Below are 12,123 nucleotides of genomic sequence, written 5' to 3'. Positions count from 1 at the left end.
TTTCCTTTCCCCCATTCAATTTGCCAATCTGACTACAGCAGATGTATTATGACACCACAAAAGATGTGTGTGTTGTACACGTGCATTGTTTTTTCAGGGGTACCCTAACAAACAAAACAAATAGAGAGAGAATATGACTGAATCTCTCGCAGCCTTAGGTTGGTTAGGCTATCCTTTCTGCATGGCTACCTTTCTGTATGAGAGCGTGGTGCATTCCCGTTCTCAAAATAGTAGGTCCAGGGTAGCCCGGCAGGGCTCCTATCTGGGGGGGGGACCTCAATGGTGGTAATGATTCAAGTCACATGTCATTGCAAATGAAAATGACATAAAAGCATTGCAACGTATTACAGGCCTATACCAAAGACATGAACCTCTTTCTGCCTATTCTTACAGCCCATAAAAGTGACGTTGGCTAACTGGSCTGCTCCATTCCACATTCAGAGTAAATATCTCCCCTAGGTATTGACATTATTGTTTTAAAATGGATCTCTATTTCACTCCCATAAATAATAATATCTTCCCCAGCACTARTTGATGCCTACTTGCCTTCATTATTCCAGTGACGTGAGGCACTGAACCTCCAATGATTTGCTAGTATATTCTCACTTGGTTATATTACCTACTCACTTCGACCAATAGGTGCGTTAAAGTGCATGACMGTTTACTTTTTATTTGATTAAACAACAGTAACATACAAAACAATATAACAGCCAGAGTGATTACAAATAAACAAAAAGTAACAAATACATCTGAGACATTTTGCTTTGTTCCCTAATAAGAGATTGACATACTGACATTCAACTATAGAATCTGTGTAGTAAAATGTCAAACTTGGATATTTCAATGGTTGTATGCATTTTGTTGCCAAGATATAGCGTCACATCGGTCCAGAAACCCTCACCATGCAAACAACCACAAAATAAGTGTTCAATAGATTCAGTTTCTAGTTCACAAAAACTCCATTCACTGGTAACATCAGGTATATATTTAGAAATCAAGTTATTACAGGGGTAGAATCCATGGACAATCTTAAAGGAGATCTCRTTTACTTTGTTGGTCACCATATATTTGTGAGGAGTGAGRCAAGCACAGTGCCAGTTCACATCAAACYATGAAGCACAACAAAATATGGCAGAAGGAATAGATTTCCTGTAGAAAATATCCCTTAATAATCGATTGTTGAATTTCTAATCTGGTAAACCTATGCCATTCACCTGGATATCACTTACAATCGGAAATGTCCCACAATATGCATTATTCTGTAGTAAAGAATTTATCGCCACTAGGTATAGCTTTTATAAGTGTCATATTCCTTGCTTGAAACCTCAGTTGTATCTTTCCATAAACTCTCCCCGTGTATACAGATTCCCACTGATACTAACTAATTGGCTGACTAGAACAATGTTGTTTGAGAACCAATTACGGTAAAATAACATCTTGTTTCCATGTAATGTAGAATTATTATTCCATATAAAACATTTGAAGTGAAAAGTTGTTTATACAGCAAAGCCCAGCACATTAAAGCCTGCTTGTGAAAAGATGCCAATTTCACAGGAAGTTTACCCACGATATAAGGACATTGTAGTAAAAAAAAAGTAGCCCTCCGAGCTTCTGAAAAACCAAAATGAGGTACAATATTCCAAAAACMGAGGATTTTTTTTTTAGTAAGTACCTTTTTAACCCAGTTGCCTTTMGATATTTAATTAAAGAGAATGAAGTCTAAGACATTTAGACCACCATCACACCCTGTTGGTGATAACATCTCTTTTTATTTTGGCTTGCTTTTCCATATGAAGTTGTACAATAGCCCAAGGTACAGCAAGTGGWTTTTGGAATGTCAATAGATAGTCCCTCAGCCTTGGATAATAACCTTGCTTTAGAGGCAGGTAGTCCTCCCTTTATTTATAGCCACCTTTAAAGGTTTCACGTAAAAATTGTGCTGTTTCTTCAGAGGTTTTGGAAAATTCAGAGGCAAATCCAACAGGGCCTGGATACTTTTTAAAAAATGGGGCAATCCCATATTGGATATCCATAATGGACTAATCTTGACAGCAAGTCCGATTGAATTCTTCACTAACAAGTTAACATTCTCTTTAGAACAAGAGTTTAGTCACTGAAACTTATCTAAGGGGTAAAGATTCTCATAAAACATAGTGGTAAAGTCTGATATCAACTCTCTATCCTTAGAGGTTACCCCATTAATCTTATCTTTCCGAAGTGTTCTGAGTTCCCTTCTCTTCTCCAAATAAAAAAYCATCTGTTAATTTCGCATTTTTCAAGCCATTGTTTCCCATTTTCAAGCCATTTTTCCTTATGTAATTTGTGTAGTTGGTTCTGTAAATCCTTAAATTTAGCCTTAAGATCAAGATGCTCAATCTCCGTGATATTAGCAATTTTCTTAGAGAGCTCAGTTACCTCACATCTTAAAGCAAGCTGCTTCCCATAAGTAATACAGCTGAGCAGATTTCCAATTTCAGCTGTTCCCAATATTTCCCATATAGCGAGCAATAGTAATGGCGTCTTTTTGTTGGCATTAACACCACCATGGTTCGTTGAACAAGCCTATGGGGGAAAAGAATGGTGTTTGGGATAAATCYCAGAAAATAAGGTCTGTGGTAAACACAGATCATCTCCAACTATCGTCACTTTTTGTGAATTCTGAATCATTTATGACATTTTAAAAACCACATAAAGGCTACCTAATTCATAAAGGTATTGCTAACTGACTTATATAATTATCCCTACATCAGAGGTAGAGACTTTGTTTACTTACTAACGAGCGGAATACGTTTTTCCACCAATGATAGAATGCCAGAAAGCTCTTCAATAAGTTTTTCCACCAATGATWGAATGCCAGGAAGCTCTTCCGGAAGTATACCGGAAGTGAGACATGTTTTGAACCAGAGAGGAAYATGCGAAGCGAGAGCGATAGCTGGGCGCAAAATCTGTCTTCTCTACAGATGGCGATTTTTCGTTTCTTTCCGCTCATCAAGCGAGKKGTTTTTGTATGGAGGTCAATGAGAGCGTGTCGAATTTGGTTAACAAAACATTGAWTGGCTTATTTACTACGTGTGGCTTATTTGATTGAATATAAGTTTCGTAATTATTAGGCTGTTACGAGTGTACTGATATAAGTAGAACAAGTGACATCCCGGCAACTTTGAGAAAAAACACTTTATATCGCCGTTGTGCCTGGTCGTTACTAGTTACACCAGTCACAAAGTCATAAACCCGCCTATTTCTACAATGTATCTTCTTAAAATGTTATTTTAAAAATAACTTTGATCACACTGCTAACCTTATGCTTAACCTTAAATTTAATCWAATTTTTGTTTTCATACATTTCCACAGCCAATTCTGACTTTGTGGTTGTGGTAACCGTTGCGCTTTTTGTTCACYCGCGTATCTGRCCTGTCAATGGCTAGAATYGTCCCACCTGATCTTGCCTCCGCCCGTTTGCCTTCATTTTTGAAGATTTAATGTCATTGTTAGAGCGTCCACTAGGGTAACTGTGTTTTAATGAAAAGCATGCATGGGGTTTGGAGCAAATGCACATTTTACTAAACTAACTACATTATATTTTGCCAGAATATGACATATTGTGGGCTTTCACATGATTGTCTACGAAATGGGTCGAACTTCAAACTGTGTCATGGATGATCTTGATTCAGAACTGAGGTTGKCAGGAGAACTGTGCGAAAATGACTCCAGATGATGAATCAATCAACAGAAAACGAATCAAGCAGCCAAACCTCCCTCGGAGCCAACTATATTTAAAGGTACTTTATAAAATACAGTTTGTAGACGAATATGTGAACAGCTAGTTTATTGTCTTGACAATGTGCTACCTGTGGCTGTTTATGCTTGCTCTGGACCCATCGCGCCACGAGAACGCACGACTATATGCCTGATTATCGTGTTCATCATTGTGTAAGATCTCTTAGACCTAGTAACCAGTCTGTCTCCTGTATAATCACAGAGACACACCGTGAGACTGGTTTTCACAAGACCACAATGAACTGCCTCCAGCACATCAAGGAGGCCCTCCTACACTATAGATGGCAGGAAGCTGCTGAGTACATGTCCAGTTACCCACGAACACTGGAGGACATACCACAACGCTACGCTGAGGTAGGTATATKTTTGCTCTGCTCTGACTAAACACTCACAAAATTAACTCAAAGTACTGTCGAAATGCAAAATTTGATTTCTTCAAACATTGTCTTTCAGATAATTTGGAGGACAAGCACAGATACTACACCACCGTTCCATCTCGAAGCTGCAAGACTACAACAGTTTCTATGCGTGAGTGAAACACTCAGGAGTAAAACATTACCTGAAGGTATGTTCCTTATCTTCTTTCCTTCACCTCTGCATTCATTTTTTTTTTACTATCACCTTTCCTAAAGGACCCTAAGTCAATATAGGGTAAAAAAAAAAAGTCAATATAGGCCAATAGGTTAAAAAAGTCAATAATTMTATTATGTTTTGAGCCAGTATGACACCTTCAAAAACAAACAAATGGATGGAATATGTAACAATGTGTTTAACATGGAAATGTACAGTACCAGTCAAAAGTGTGGATTCATCTACTCAAGGGTTTTTCTMTATTTTTACTATTTTCTATATTGTAGAATAATAAAGGCATCAAAACTATGAAATAACACATTGAATCATGTAGAGACCAAAAAAGTGTTAAACACAAAAAAATGTTTTTTTATATTTGAGATTCTTCAATGTAGCCACCATTTTCCTTTGATAGTTTTGCACACTCTTGACATTCTCTCAACCAGCTTCACCTGGAATGCTTTTCCAACAGTCTTGAAGGAGTATCCACATATGCTGAGCACTTGTTGGCTGCTATTCCTTCACTCTGCAGTACAACTCATACCAAACCATCCCAAGTGGGTTGAGGTTTGGTGATTGTGGAGGTCGGGTCATCTGATGCAGCACTCCATCACTCTCCTTCTTGGTCAAATAGCCCTTACACAGCCTGGAGGTGTGTTGGGTCATTTGTCCTGTTGAAAAACAAATGATAGTCAGACTAAGCGCAAACCAGATGGGATGGCGTATTGCTGGTTAACTGTGCCTTGAATTCTAAATAAATCAGTGTCACCAGCAGAACACTCTCACACCATCACACCTCCTCCTCCATGCTTCACGGTGGAAACCACACATTCGAAGATCATCCGTTAACCTACTCTGCGTCTCACAAAGACACGGCGGTTGGAACCAGAAATGTCTTATTTGGACTCATCAGGCCAAAGGATAGATTTCCACCGCACGTCTCCTTCTTATTGGTGTCCTTTAGTAGTGGTTTCTTTGCAGCAATTTGACCACGAAGGCCTGATTCACGCAGTCTCCTCTGAACAGTTGATGTTGAGATGTCTTACTTGAACTCTGYTGCATTTATTTGGGCTGCAATTTCTGAGGCTGGTAACTCTAATGAACTTATCCTCTGTGGGCAGAGGTAGCTCTGGGTCTTCCTTTCCTGTGGCGGTCCTCATGAGAGCCAGTTTCATCATAGCACTGTCAAAGTTCTTAATTTTCTGAATTGACTGACCTTTATGTCTTAAAATATGATGGACTGTCATTTCTCTTGGCTAATTTGAGCTGTTCTTGCCATAATATGGATTTAGCCCTATTTGGTAAAATACCATCTTCTGTATACCACCTCTACCTTGTCACAACACAACTGATTGGCTCAAACGCATTAATAAGGAAGTTCCATGAATTTTTTTTTTTAAAGGCACACCTGTTAATTGAAATGCATTCCAGGTGACTACCTCGTAAAGCTGTGGAGAGAATGCCAAGAGTGTGCAAAGCTGTCAAGGCAAAGGGTGGCTACTTTGAAGAATCTCACATATAAAATATTTTGAATAAACACTTTTTGGGGTTTCTACATGATTACATATGTGTTATTTCATAATATTGATGTATTCACTATTATTCTACAATGTAGAAAATAGTAAAATAAAAAACAATTGAATGATACGGTGCTGTCCCAAACGTTGACTGTTACTGTATGTGAATGTATATTGAGGAAGTGTTTTGTCCAGTAGATCTGTCTGGAACACTCGTTTCACCTGGTGAACGGGCAGTTTGAGTACGCCAAGCGTCAGCTGTCCATCGCTGAGAGCTGGAGGTACGGCAAGCAGTCAGCTGATCAGTCCCAGCGGATTAAGCTGATCCAGTCCTACAGTGGCTTCCTGGATTGCTTCATCTGGTGTGGGGGGGAAGGCCACCGTCTCCAACACAGGTAAGAGGATAGATACCTGGCAACCCCCAAACATCCATTATTCATTGGTGTCAATTACATCGATAGTAAAAATCTTCATTTGTGCTAGACTGCTGTGCCACTCGGGAGACCTAAGGCACTGCATCTCAGTGCTAGAGGCGTCACTATAGACCCTGTTTCGATCCCGGGCTGTATCACTACCGGCCGCGATCGAGAGTCCCGTAGGGCGYTGCACAATTGGCCCAGCGTTGTCCMGGTTAGGGGAGGGTTTGGCCGGGGTAGGCCGTCATTGTGAAATAAGAATTTGTTATTACTGACTTGCCTAGTTAAAAAAAGAGTAAAAACATCACCATCTACTGGACAGATGATGTAACTGTGCCTTTTTGGGACATAATTCCAATGCATTTCAAACATCYTGGTAAAACAAAGAGTAACCAGAAACTGTGGTGCCTTAGCTTAACATGGACTTTGACATAATAATTTCAGWTGAGTATGATGCTGGTGTCATTCAAGAGATGCACAGCTACTTCCGCCAATCCTCTGTCAACCTGAAGGATATCATGAAGCTTACTGGGGTCTGGGATCTTTTTGTTCTGGGTTACATTGATGTAAGTACTAGTTTGTGTTTAGTAGGCATGAAACAGGAGAAAACATTTCAAAACAGAATGGGGAATGGTACTACTTGAACTTTACACTTATTTTCATTTTGCGTTTCAAAGTGGTTTGCTACGATTTGCCCTACTGAACACGACCCCTGGCATCCCCTTTTCCCTTCATTGAACTACGTTCCCTTATCACACTACCTATGATGAGATAATGTTTTGACTTGTATGTGTCAATGGCAGATGCTGGAATTCTACAACGATCACAAGGGAGCTGTGAAGGTTCTGAATGACTATGCCTATGACAACAGTTTTCCCCCCCTAACGCCCATGTCTACCTCTACCGGTACATGAAGAAATGCTACTTCAAAGTAGCCACCCTTTGCCTTGATGAAAGCTTTGCACACACTTGGCATTCTCTCAACCAGCTTCATGAGGAATGTTTTTCCAACTGTCTTGAAGGAGTTCCCACATGCTGGGCACTTGTTGGCTGCTTTTCCTTCACTCTSCGGTCCAACTCATCCCAAACTATCTCAATTGGGGTGAGGTCGYGGMGATTGTGGAGGCCAGGTCATTGGCGGCAGGTAGCCTAGTGGTTAGAGCGTTTAGCCAGGAACCGGAAGGTTGCTGGATCYAATCCCAGAGCTGACAAGGTAAAAATCTGTCATTCTGTCCCTGAGCAAGGCAGTTAACCCACTGTCCCGGGCGCCGAAGACGTGGATGTCGACTTAAGGCACCTCTCCCATTCAGAGGGGTTGGGTTAAATGCGGAAGACACATTTCAGTTGAATACATTCAGTTGGACAACTGACTAGGTACCTCCCTTTCCCTGATGCAGCACTCCTTCCCTTTCCTTCTTGGCCACATAGCCCTWACAGAGCCTGGAGGTGTGTTGGGTCATTGTCCTGTTCAAAACAATTCAAGGCAATGCAAATAGTCTCGGTGGCCATTTGATTAGGTGTTCAGGAGTCTTATGGCTTTGGGGTAGAAGCGGTTTAGAAGCCTCTTGGACCTAGACTTGGTGCTCCAGTACTGCTTGCTGTGCGGAAGCAAAGAGAACAGTCTATGACTAGGGTGGCTGGAGTCTTTGACCATTTTTAGGCCTTCCACTGACACTGCCTGGTATAGAGGTCCTGGATGGCAAGAAGCGTTGCCCCAGTGATGTACTGGGCCTTTCGCACTACCCTCTAGTGCCATGCGGTCAGAGGCCGAGCAGTTGCCATACCAGGCAGTGATGCAACCAGTCAGGATGCTCTCGACAGTGCAGCTGTAGAACCGTTGAAGATCTGAGGACCCATGCCAAATCTTTTCAGTCTCCTGAGGGGGAATAGGTTTTGTTGTGCCCTCTTCACGACTATCTTGGTGTGCTTGGACCATGTTAGTTTGTTGGCGATGTGGACGCCAAGGAACTTGACGCTCTCAACCTGCTCCACTACAGCCCCGTTGATGAGAATGGTGGAGTGCTCAGTCCTCTTTTTCCTGTAGTCCACTATCATCTCCTTTGTCTTGATCACGTTGAGGGAGAGGTTGTTGTCCTGGCACCACACGGCCAGGTCTTTAACCTCCTCCCTATATGCTGTCTCGTTGTTGGTGGTGATCAGGCCTACCACTGTTGTCATCGGCAAACTTAATCATGGTGTTGGAGTTGTGCCTGGCCGTGCAGTCATGAGTGAACAGGGAGTACAGGAGGGGACTGAGCACGCACCCCTGAGGGGTCCCCGTGTTGAGGATCAGCATGGCGGATGTTGTTACCTACCCTTACCACCTGGGGGTGGCCCGTCATGAAGTCCAGGAACCAGTTGCAGAGGGATGTGTTTTAGTCCCAGGGTCCTTAGCTTAGTGATGCGCTTTGAGGGCACTATGGTGTTGAACGCTGAGCTGTAGTCAATGAATAGCATTCTCACATAGGTGTTCCTTTTGTKCAGGTGGGAAAGGGCAGTGTATAGTGCAATAGAGATTGCATTGTCTCTGGATCTGTTGGCGCTGTATGCAAATTGGAGTGGGTCTAGGGTTTCTGGGATAATGGTGTTGATGTGAGCCAGGACCAGCCTTTCAAAGCACTTCATGGCTACAGACGAGAGTGCTACGGSTCGGTAGTCATTTAGGCAGGTTACCTTTTGTGGTGTTGGGCACAGGGACTATGGTGGTCTGCTTAAAACATGTTGGTATTACGGACTCGTACAGGGAGAGGTTGAAAATGTCAGGGAAGACACTTGCCAGTTGGTCAGCGCATGCTCGCAGTACACGTCCTGGTAATCCGTCTGGCCCTGCGGCCTTGTGAATGTTGACRTGTTTTAAAGGTGTTACTCACATCTTCTGCGGAGAGCGTGATCACACAGTCTTCCGGAACAGCTGGTGCTCTCATGCARGTTTCAGTGTTATTTTCCTCAAAGCTAGCATAGAAGTAGTTTAACTCATCTGGTAGGCTCGTTTCACTGGGCAGCTCTTGACTGTTCTTCCCTTTGTAGTCTGTAATGGTTTGCATGCCCTGCCACATCCGCCGAGRGTCAGAGCCGGTGTAGTACAATTTCATCTTAGTCCTGTATTGATTKTTTGCCTGTTTGATGGTTCGTCGGAGGGCATAGCGGGATTTCTTTAAGTTTCCTTGTTAGAGTCCCGCTCCTTGAAAGCGGCAGCTCTAGCCTTTAGCTCAGTCGGGATGTGCCTGTAATCCATGGCTTCGTGGTTGTATGGAGTACGTCACCTGTTGGGGACGACGTCATCGACGCACTTATTGATGAAGCCAATGACTGATGTGGTGTTCTCCTCAAATGCCATAGGAAGAATCCCGGGAACATATTCCAGTCTGTGCTAGCAAAACAGTCCTGTAGCTTAGCATCTGTTTCATTTGACCACATTTTTTTATTGCATCGAGTCCATTGTGTGCTTCCTGATTTTAATTTGTTTGTTAAGCAGGATCTGGAGGATAGAATTTATGTTCAGATTTGCCAAATGGAGGAGAACTTTGCATGCGTCTCTGTGTGGAGTAAAGGTGGTCTAGAGCCACTTTTTTTCTCCTCTGTTGCACATTTAACATGCTCTGGTGAGGCTTTTCCTCTTTTCTATTGCGGAGTAGTTCATTCACTGTGGTCTTAGTGCCACCATCGGTCTGTGTGGTATTTAGACAGCTCTGAAAAATACAGCTGAAAAACTCTCTAGGTACATGTTGTGGTCTACAGTTTATGAGATACTCTACTCAGGCGAGCAAAACCTCGAGACTGTCCTTAGATATCGTGCACCAGCGTTTTTTTACAAAAATATGTTTTCCGCAGCCCCTTACTTAACAGACGCAGCGTGTTTATCCTGGCAGATACAGCATCTAGCCAGCCAGCTGTATGTTAATAATGTCGTCGTCAGCCACGATTCCGTGAAGCATAAAATTTAGTTGTGAATGTCCCGTTGGTAGTTTAAAATTCTGCGTAAGTTCATTGATTTTTTATATTATTATTATTTTTCCAAAGATTGCACGTTTGCTAGCAGGAATGGAAGGAATGGGGGTTTATTCGATCGCCTATGAATTCTCCGAAGGCAGCCCGCCCTCTGGCCCTTTTTCCCACTGCGCCCGGCCATCTAGAATGTGTGATGATAAATTTGGTGTATAAGCTAATGATCCATCATGTATGACATTCCTGGGACTGTGTAAACTTAATGTTTATTACCATATCATTTTTGTATGTTCTCTATAGTTATTATGTACTTAAATGTATCGATTGACCAATTCGGCACATTTGGGCAGACTTGATACAAAATATTGTCCAGTATTGAAATGCTTCGCTGGAACAATCTGCAACTTWATGCWCACACTGATGCCATCTAGTGGCCAAAATCTAAATTGTGCCTGCGCTGCGATAATACATTATGGCCTTTCTCTTGCATTTCAAAGATGATGGAACAAATAATACAAACTGTTTTTTACCTTTTACCAGGTCTAATGTGTTATTCTCCTACATCAATTTCACATTTCCACAAACTTCTTCAAAGTGTTTCCTTTCAAATGGTATCAAGAATATGCATATCCTTGCCTCAGGTCCTGAGRWYRAMMTAGTTAGATTTGMGTATGTCATTTTATGTGAAAATTGAAAAAAAMGATCCTTAAGAGGTAAGGACACTGCCCTAGCGTGTAAAATGTGGAAAAATAGCCAATTTATGGTGTATCTTGATGGTCTGGCCATTCTTTCAATGTTGTGCACGAAACAGGGGCTTTTACACATTAAGATGAATGTGTTTGGTGGATGCGCCCTTCACATTGACGTTGGTCACTTGAAGGTGTTCATAGTAAAGGAAGAATCCATTTGTTTCAGAGAGGGTGATCTTCAGAAGGCTCTAGGTGTGYTTCTGGATCTCCTGGACTTATCCAGTTGGAGTAGAAACTTGGATGTCTGGAACCATTTGATGACTATCGTCAAGAGGCTGAGGCTCAGGTAAGGATGGCTGCATGAATCCATACTTCTCTCTCAAAAGGATGATTTTGAAGTTCCTCTCATTCCAAGTAAATTAGTCACCTTACATTGCTTGTATCTCTTCTCATTGCTAATTGACAAAATGTAATATTATGCATAATTTGTTTCTTATTCAATACTTGTAATTCCACTGGTTGATATTTTCCTTTACAAAACAATGGCTGAAGATTGTTGCAGAGGAGTTGGTGAACAGAAAGGACTGGTGGCGAGCAATGCACTTCACAACATTCCAGGCCAGGAGAGACTTGGTAGTGAATGGGGTGCTACTGGAAGTGAAGCGCTTTGTGCTTGGAGCCTTTTGTCCTCGCTGTAAGTACAGCTACACAGTAACACTTTTGTCCTCGCTGTAAGTACAGCTACACAGTAACACTTTTGTCTTTGGTCCTCGCTGCTAAAGCTACGTACACGTAACCACATATACATCATCGCTATCCGCTGTACGAATGCTACACGCTACCACTTTCTGCTCCTTCGCCTGTAGCAAGTACACTCACAAGTAACCACGTTTGTCCTCGCTGTAAATCACAGCATACACAGTAACCACTTTCTGTCTCGCTGTACCAGTACACGCTACACACGTAACCACTTTTGTTTGTTTGTGGATCATTATTACTTTCTCCAGTTGTGTCGAAATTGAGCATTCCTCCACTTTGCGTGCCAGCCTTGTCACTATTAGTGCCAAATCACAATTATTTAAAGAATACATGTTTACTTCCTTGATCACACTTACATGGCTGTCCTAGGTCTTGCTTCCTCCGGTTACTGATGATGGAAAATTAGCCCCTATGACATCTAATGTAGTTTAATCATTTCTGTCTCTTTTG

General features: G+C 42.0%; 1 pseudogene; it reads left to right on the top strand.

Annotated features, from left to right (window-relative positions):
• Window positions 1-2,817: 2,817 nt before the first annotated feature.
• Window positions 2,818-11,674, top strand: LOC139023239 (TATA box-binding protein-associated factor RNA polymerase I subunit A-like; annotated as a pseudogene).
• Window positions 11,675-12,123: the final 449 nt, after the last annotated feature.

This window comes from Salvelinus sp. IW2-2015, linkage group LG28, assembly GCF_002910315.2.
Source record: "Salvelinus sp. IW2-2015 linkage group LG28, ASM291031v2, whole genome shotgun sequence".
Classification (NCBI taxonomy): domain Eukaryota; kingdom Metazoa; phylum Chordata; class Actinopteri; order Salmoniformes; family Salmonidae; genus Salvelinus; species Salvelinus sp. IW2-2015.
Note: the sequence above shows the minus strand (reverse complement) of the source record. Positions and strands in the feature narration are given on the sequence as shown.